The following is an 8,913-nucleotide window of genomic DNA, read 5'->3' on the forward strand; positions in this document are numbered from 1 at the left end:
GAAGTTAAGTTGAGGTTAGGGAGCAAAGTGAAAAGACTAAAATACCCTTACAATTCCATGCAAACCAAACAAGACTTTTGACCGCAAGTCCAATCACCGCAGCTATTACCAATTCGATACGCAACCAATTCTTATACGCAATCCTTCTCAAAACCGCGGCACCACCTTTCTTCCTCCTCATTTTTAAATCACAAACCACTACCGCAACTCTATTCCATCTTCCTCATCCACGGCTTAGCTTCTCATTTCGGCAACTCCAACACTTCATAATACCATTTCAATTCACATCACTCCTTGTCTCGGTATCATCGACAGGAGCAAGAACCGAGCTGTTTAATTTCTTTTGCTCCTTTCTGTCCGCAAACTAGAGAGAGAGGAGAGAGTCTAGCTGAGCATCGTCCTTCTAACCATGAGCTGGTGAAGGGACTGAGGGCTGGACTTTCTCCATTCCAGCCGCAACCCAGAGCAAGGGAGAGAGAGAGCTAGTGGTCTGCATTTTCTGGGCTGCCAAAGGGAGGAGGATTATTTCTGCTGCTAACCGCGTGTGTGAGCTCCATTTGAGGTAACTTCTGAGCTGAAATTAGTTGGTTATAGGCAAGTGAGGTCAGCTATGGACTTGCATGTGGTGCTTGTGAGGTTAGATGAGGAATTGTGACTTAAGAAATCTGTTTTGGAAAAGAATTAAAGCTGTCGAAAGTTTGAGCTGGAAATTGATACTTTAATTAGCTAATCTGTAATAATCCGAGCTTAGAAATGTGTTTAACTAACTGAAAACAAGATGTTTAAACCATGCATAAAGCTAATTAGCTGGATTACGCTAGAAGAAAAAAAAAAGAAACACGACTCTGCTTCATGCAAGAACATCCGAGAATGGTTGAACCAAATTCTGGAATTGTGAATGATAGTAGTGCTGTCTGAACTTGATTTAAACCAGAGCTGATAGTAATTCCACTAATTAGTCATGCATGTTGGTTTTGAGTACCTAATACAAGGTTTTAGCTGAAGAAAATCCAGATTTGCGTCTAACTTAGCTGCTGGAAATTTTCTGGAATAGCCGACAGACTTCATGTTTGTTTGCATTTGTAATTGCTGTCAAATGGAAAATTTTGTTATGAATTTCATATAGATTGTTAGCTTTAAGTATTAAGTGAAGCTTAATGGAAGAAAATCTGAGGAAAAGTTGAATTGTGGATTGAAACCGAGGGAAATTTTCTGCTGCAAAATATTCCAGCTTGGTCGAGAGAAGGAAGTGAGCATTTAATTAGTTTTGTTTTCGAATTTCAATTCAGATTTTCGTATTGGATGTTTAAGATTTGCTTGAGGCTTGCTAATCACCTTTTGCATGTTGAGCTGAGGTAAGAATTGAAGAAAACTAGGAACAAAAGCTATATAAATAAACTATCAATTGCTGGCAAATTTTATCTTAGCTGATGACAGATTTATGGGGACTTTTTGGTGGAATAATTTATTGGAATTAAGCGTTATTTGCTTTGATATATGCTGGTATGAATGTCATACTTAAATGTATGATGGTTTGAATAAGAGTCTTATGGTTTTAAAAGAGGAAAAGGAGTTTTTCACAAGTAAAAAATGAGTTTCCAGATTTTCGGATTTCTCTGACCAGTCTCAGTAAAATGCTTATATCTTGGTGTAGGAAAATCCGATTGAGGTGCCGTCAGTGGCATTTGAAACTAGAGTCATCGGCCTTTGTTTTGTAGAAATTTCATATTTTTCCTCCATGTGTACTGCTGTCCGTGATTCCCCAAAGTAGGCTGTCCTGTTTCCTCAGGAAACTGAATTCTTGACTTGGATAGAATATTTGGCCCATTTGTGATTTGAATCTCTGAAAAGTGTCTTCTGGGATGTGATAGTATTAAAAATCTATTCTACAACAGTATAATTTTCATAATTGTTTGATTTGTGGAACATGAACTAAAGCAATTTTTGAAGGAAAATATTTTTCCAGCATGACCGAACTGGTTGGGACTTTTGGTGAGTTTATTTGCTGGATTTGTGTATTATTTACTTTAGCTTGGTTTGGACAGATTATAATCTATATGTATAGTGATTCTAGCAAATAAAAGTGGAAAGTTTAATGGATATTTTAGATTCTTGGAATCATTTGGATCTCAAGTTGGTTGTAGTTTTTGTTCTTGTTTTGAATGAATTGGTATTTGAAAGTGTGTATTGGTTGTCAAGAGCTAATGATTGATGAAGCCTTGGCCATTTGAATGAATTTATAAGTACTACTGGATGATGAAAGTTAATTGCTGGAATGTCTTGGAGGCCTTACTTTTATTTTTATTTGCTTATGATGGGCTTGCTGAAACCAAGTGCTAATGATTGATGAAGCCTTGGTCGTTCATTTTATTTTTATCAGAAATGCATTTGTTGAAATCTAGGGCTAATGATTGAAGAAGCCCTAGTAATTTGCTATGTGATTCTTGCCATATTTTGATCCATAATATGATTTCGAAACGGAATCGGAGCTGTGGAAGTTGTATCGACCTTGCGAACTCGAGTAACTGTGATCAAATTAATCAAAAATATTTTTCCAGCTAGTATTAGATTATAAAACTCAATATTTAGTGTTTTGCCTGAAACTTTCCATCCCGATAATTTCCTTTAGCTCAAACTAGCCTTGATAGCTGTAGTAAATAAGTTCTATAACTTTTGAAAACCCTAAGTCTTACTTTATTCCTTTTCTTTTCATTAAGTATTGCTCTTGGCTAGTTAACTATAGAAAAAGTTCCAAAATACGAGTTTTACTAATTTTAGTGACAAGCCTGGGAAACTTGCTCGGCAGGAAACCCTATTTTAAGAAAAATAGTTTTTAGGGATAATTTTTGCAAAAGCCGTAACTTTAAAAAAATGTTCAAAGTAACTTTCTAACATTGATATTAAGAGGTTTGTCGACTTATTTCAAGAAAATAATACTAGTTACCCTTTTATAAGAAAAGTAACTCAAGGAAAACTATAGGAAACATTTCTTCTACTTTTGTCAAGTTTTAACCTAAGGGACTCTTGATTTTTCTAAGGGAAAGTGAACTAGTAGTATATTAGATATACCTCAATGTTTATAAGCTTAAAAATTGAGTAGAAACTTATAGTTTCAAAATTTGGTTTTTAGGATATTGCGGGGACGCGGAATTGGATTCCCAACTTGATATCTGAACTCCACTCTTGGTGAGTGTCTCTGCGTGTTTTATGCCTACGTGGTTAAGTGCTTTATCAATTCGCTATGTGATAATTGTCAAAATGAAATAAATGGTTTTTGATCAATCGAAATGAGCAGTGTGTACTTTATCGCACTAGCCGTTCGAGTGGTGACGTGTATGAAACGTTTTCTAGTGAATCCGTGAATCTAAATGCAGTACGTCGTTGGATAAATCCCTCGACACGTGAATCTAACTGCAGTACGTCGCAGGGTAAATCCCTTGACGCGTGAATCTAACTGCAATAACGTCGTTGGGTGAATCCCTCGACTAATTTTATACGGGTATATCTCGAGTATACTGCGTCTTTAGTCGAAATCCGGGCCCGGGACAGGGGAATGAACGGTGATGGGTTAGGATTAAAATAAGTGGATCTACATGGACTATAAGTAGTGAAAGTTGACGGGGGGGTCAACTACGAGGGTATTTGATCAAGCGAGGAGAATGGCTCCTGAGAGCCCCTGTATCCTACCTTGTGCTGTTATACGCTTTCCTAATTGATTAAATTTGTTTAAATTGTTATCCGTTGTTTGATTTATGTGATTGCATGTTTTGGGGCACCACTGAGCTTTAGCTCACCCCACGTTTATTGTTTTTCCTTAACAGGTTCTGGAAACTGAAAGCTGGATGCTTACTTAAGTTTCCCTTTTGGATTGTATTTGAGTACTATAACTTATTCTGTGGGCTGTAATATGTTATTTGGGATAATGTATTTTCATTCTGGATTGCCACTTGAAACTAGAAAATGTGTAAACCCTAATTCGATTACTTGGCCTGTAGATTTGTAATAGAGATTTATGTATTTATCTATCCGGATTGGTATGACTTTATATTTTGGTACGTAGCACGTGGGACTTTTAAGAGCCTCGACTGGCTAATTTATCTCTGCTATCTCTGAAGTTAATGTGGATGTAAGGATGATCTTATTCGGAAAGATTTGTTTTATCATAGATTAAGTTATCCTTTGAAAGGATTTGGGTTAGAATGCTTGCGCGAATCCTGGCGAGAGTTGGGCAGACGGCCCGCCAACCCTTTGGTTCGCTTTAGGGGGAAGTGGGGTCGCCACAAAAGCCTTATCTTTGAAAACTTTTCCATCAAAATAGAAACAACCATTTCTCATGAAGTATTATCAGATAAAGCTCTAGTCCGAAACAAACGAAAAAAATCTTTTGAAATATCAAGTTTTTTACAACAATTTTATCCCAAAGCTGCAAAAATCAATCTCAAATGTTTGCTGGTTGGGTGAAATTCCATAGCTTCAGAGTTGTTGCGATAGTCTAGCATGGAAACTTCTGAAAAATATATTTTAACCTCCAACCTTTTAAATAATCTCACTGTGGCCCAAAATCTAGAAAAAATGAATCAATTTTACCCCTTTAAGCATTATTCCTCTTTTGCATGTTTTAAGTATGTTTTTAAACAAATTATTTCTTGATTTTAGGGCTTAATTAGGGCTCAATAATTTTTGGTAGAATTAATATTTTGTTGGGTTTGGTAAAATAAATCAAGGTTTGGATTGATGTTGTTTTGTTGGGCTTTTTGTAAATGGCTTTTGTTGTATTTTCTGGATTTTGACTTGGGCTTTGGAGCCAAAGTACATGCATGTAGGTTGGGTTGATTTGGTAAAAAATGACAGGCCACCCCGTCTCTTTTTCCTTGGGTTTAAGCTAGGCCGGATGATTATGTGGCCCAGGGAAATGATAAAATGGCCCGCTGGCCTTTCGGCTTCTTACGAGGCCAGAGACAAAAATTATATTTTAGTCCTTGATCTTTTGAGTTTTTTCACTCTGGCCCTAAAACTTTGAATTTCTTTCAATTAGGTCTCTAATTTAATTGTAATTTGGTCCTTGAACTTTATCTTTTATTCAAATTTAACCCTAATCTTTGTAATAATTATAATTTGACCCTCAAAACTTTCTCATTTTTTGAAATTGGGTCTCTGATAGTTTTGATTTCTTAAGTATAATTTTTTCGATCTTCTTAATTGTTAATTATACTTCATTTAAATGCTTTTAATTAGTAGATTTCATCGTTATTTCTATTTCTTTATAATTTATTTGTTAATTAAATTGGTACCTTGATCATTTTGTTGATTTTGGAGTATAAATAGGATAAATCCAACCTCATTTAACCACTATTTCAAGGGAGGTATCTTCTTTTATTATTTTAAATCCTCTTATGTACTCCTATGTATTTTTTAATGTGTAACTGCATGTTTTGAGTGCTTTTTCTTTTAATTACTCATTTTATTCATTTTGAATTTTATTTATTCTATTTAATTTTGATGATTATTTGAGAGGCATTTAAATGTCAAGTTGTAATAGATAGATGTTCAAGACATGTATTTAGTTAAGTTATATAATAGATAGGTTTTAATTTTACCAAAAATGTAATTCGTTAGATAATGTAATAGTTAGGTTATTATTTTTAAAATTTCCCGTTTGGCTTGTAGTTAGAACCCCAAATGTAGTAGTTAGGTCTTTATGCACATTTCTTTGTTTGCATGCTTGCATGCTTATGTGTTTATGTGTTTATTCGCTTTCTTTAGGATTTTACATCTAAATATCATGCCTACGTGTTATGTGCTCCATGTGCTTTATGTGTTTATTTGCGTTAATTATGATTTATTTGTTTATAATAAATATATGACATCACCACATTAGTCCAACGTTAGTTGTGACCTTTCTCCCCGTTTTCTCACTAGTCCAACACTAGTGAGAACTTGTAGAAATGTGTTAGTTCAATGCTAGATCTTTAAACCGTTTTCACGCTAGATTCATATCTTGTGTGATATTTATTGCATTTCATGCATCTTTGTCATTTTTAAGATCTCTTTCTCATATTGCATGGTATTTTCCCTACTATTATTCTCTTACCTTCTATATGTTTGGACTATATCATTTAAAATTGCATCTCATTTTAAAAAATTAGAAATAGGTTAGTCCATTTGCTTGATTAGGTTAGGAGAGTCACACTTCGAATATGGAAAATGGACGAGTCTAGTTTCTTAACCTTAGCACGCTCTTAATCCCTCTATAGAAAGGAAAATTATGTCATGAATTTTAGACTCTCGTACCCGTTATGTTGCAGTCCTCTCTTTTAGGTCATGTATATATATCTACTATTATTTTTCTTTTCTTTGGATTTCATCTTTTGCATATTCGTGATCTCTTCAAAAAATCTTTTAAGAATCACAATTAATGTGATTGATCCCAATTAAACTTTGAAAAGACATTCCGACCCACCCAATATCCCCCTAGGTCTAGATTCACATCCATATAGAAACATCCTAATGTGATAAGTTTATAGATTAAATTAGGAAAATTTTTGACTAAATCTTGCAACTACCCTTGGTTTGATTGAAAGGGTGCCTTAGATTTGAATTTATCAAATCTTTGCCTTTTTTTTCTTCAATCGAGATTTTCGAACTCTTTTATCTTGTTTTCAAAAATTTGGAATCGTCTAAAAAGCGTTTTATTATTATTTATTTGTTTAAAAATATATTTTAGGTAACTTGGTACACCTAAACTCAATACCAAGTGAAGACTTCTATTTTTTTCCTAAAAATCCTTTTTAAACGATTATTTTGGGTCAAAACCGTCGCATATTTTAAGTCCCATTTTAGGCCATTTTTTAATTTATTTTCTAAAATAAAAAAATAATTTTCAAATAAAATTAATCAAAAACTCATTTTTTCAGCATAATTTTTTTTTAAAAAGAGGGGCGCGATAGCTGGCGACTCCATTGGAGAATTTTAGAGAGTCCAAACACTTGGTTTAGTCGATCCTTTTCTTTCTCTTACATTTTTTACATATCACATTGGGATGTTAAGGTTGTATTTTTCTTTTCCTTTCCTTTTCTTTTTTAGGGTTGTTGCATTTCACACGCGCAACCGCCTCTTGTTTCCCATGCATGCGATGAATAATTTATTTATTTTCATTTATGTTATTGCACTTTTGTATTAGAGGTGGGGGGAATATCACTTTAGAACTTTCATGCGTGCTTAATATTAATTCCTCCCCTCAAAGGAGCACTTTATACGTGCATACACTATTTCTTTATAACTCTTTATTTTATTTTCTTTTTAGTGGTCGTCACACCACTCCTCCCTATCAGGATTAGGATCGAACCATTTAGACATGTGGTTTAGGCACGACGTACATGTAACAATGTCTAAGGGATCATTTGAACTATTGACTAAGGATTTTGGGATTGATAACCCTTTGCCTCTTATTCTGAAGGTTTGGGAGTCTGAAATCTTATCGAATCTAGATGCATTAGTGAGCCCAATCTCATGTACCCATATTAGAAATTGTCTAGGATAAAATCAACCTTACCCAATTAGAAACACCAGGTATGAGGGAAGAGATTTTACCCCTCTTTCTTTATTTTACATTTTTGTATCATTTTATTGATCCAACGTTTTATGTGTTATTTATTGAACTAACATTTCTTTATTTTCTTTTCTTTTACATTCACAAACCTTAAAAAATAAGAGTTCTGGTATGGTACTATTTTAAGAGCTCATCTTAGTAGATAGATTCTCACAGTTTAAATTACAAGTCATTGCATTTTAATACCTTAATATTGCACTTCATTTTTAGACCTACCCTGACATATAAAAAGGGTTCCTTTAGGTCATATTTAATTCCCATTATTGCATATTTATTTATTTTGATAAACTGGCATCATGCATCAACCTTAGAGGAAATGTCATTTAGGGAATCTCGCTTTAGGATTATGCCAACCTTTTCTCCCCAGGGCATCTAACCTATTATGAAATTTGCATATTTAAATTTCTGTTAAGACTAGAGGGGTGGACCTCGTAGGTAAGGTATTTGACCCAAACTTTATACTCTAGATGGACAGATTTCGATGAATCAAACAGTTGCTGGTAGTTCCGATTGAGGTTCAGAGGTAGCCCACACTTTTTTTACTTAGTGAATTCCATCAAGTAGCATCTCACTTAGGACTAATTGGAGATCTCAAAAACGTTTAGTCAGGTGGTTATTTGGTAGAAGTCTTGGTATAATTGTAGGACCCTAATTGTTCAGCATTTAGGATAGAAAATCGAGAAGTGACCGTAATAATTGAATAGGTAGCCAGTCTTCTCAATTTGCCAGTACATGGCACCGTAGTAATATTCCCATTTGTGTTCGACAAAGTTGAGTTTGTCATTTCATTGGATTAAAGGAATTTGTAGTACAAGGGTTTGATCAAAGTATAGATTTGAAATTCCTGTTTGACAGGTTTTCACTAAGAGATTTATTTGAGAGACATTTCGGAGATTTTTCATTTACAACTAAGGCCATGTGGGAGTGAAAGAGATCATGGGTATATGGACTTGTCATGATGGGAATTTACCTCTTTCCACGAAGGAACAAGAAGATTGCCTTCAGGATCACGAAACTTATGTTTGATCTCTTCCTTGGGATTAAGAACCAATTATACTCTATAGTACCTGTGAGACCCCGAAATTTTACTTGTCTGTATAATCCTTATGTGAACTCACTTACCTTTGATTCTTAGTTTCTTTAATGGTTGAATTTGAGCCAAGAGAGTGAATTTTGTTAAGAAAAGTTTCATATTCTCAACTTGTTAGAAAATCTAAAAATTTTCGCAGGAGGCTCTGCGCAGCTTTGGAAAATTGGCTATAACTTCGTATAGGAAGATCGGAATTGAGTTCCGTTTGTTGCGT

The 8,913-nt window shown here is 34.5% G+C and overlaps 1 long non-coding RNA gene across 1 annotated transcript; it reads left to right on the forward strand.

Moving 5' to 3' along the window:
* Window positions 1-208: 208 nt before the first annotated feature.
* On the forward strand, window positions 209-4,050 carry LOC113713379 (uncharacterized). Its single transcript, XR_003453526.2, has 3 exons — window positions 209-562; window positions 3,131-3,186; window positions 3,822-4,050. It is a non-coding gene; the product is annotated as an uncharacterized lncRNA (long non-coding RNA).
* Window positions 4,051-8,913: the final 4,863 nt, after the last annotated feature.

This window comes from Coffea arabica, chromosome 10c (genome assembly GCF_036785885.1).
Source record: "Coffea arabica cultivar ET-39 chromosome 10c, Coffea Arabica ET-39 HiFi, whole genome shotgun sequence".
NCBI classification, from domain to species: Eukaryota; Viridiplantae; Streptophyta; class Magnoliopsida; order Gentianales; family Rubiaceae; genus Coffea; species Coffea arabica.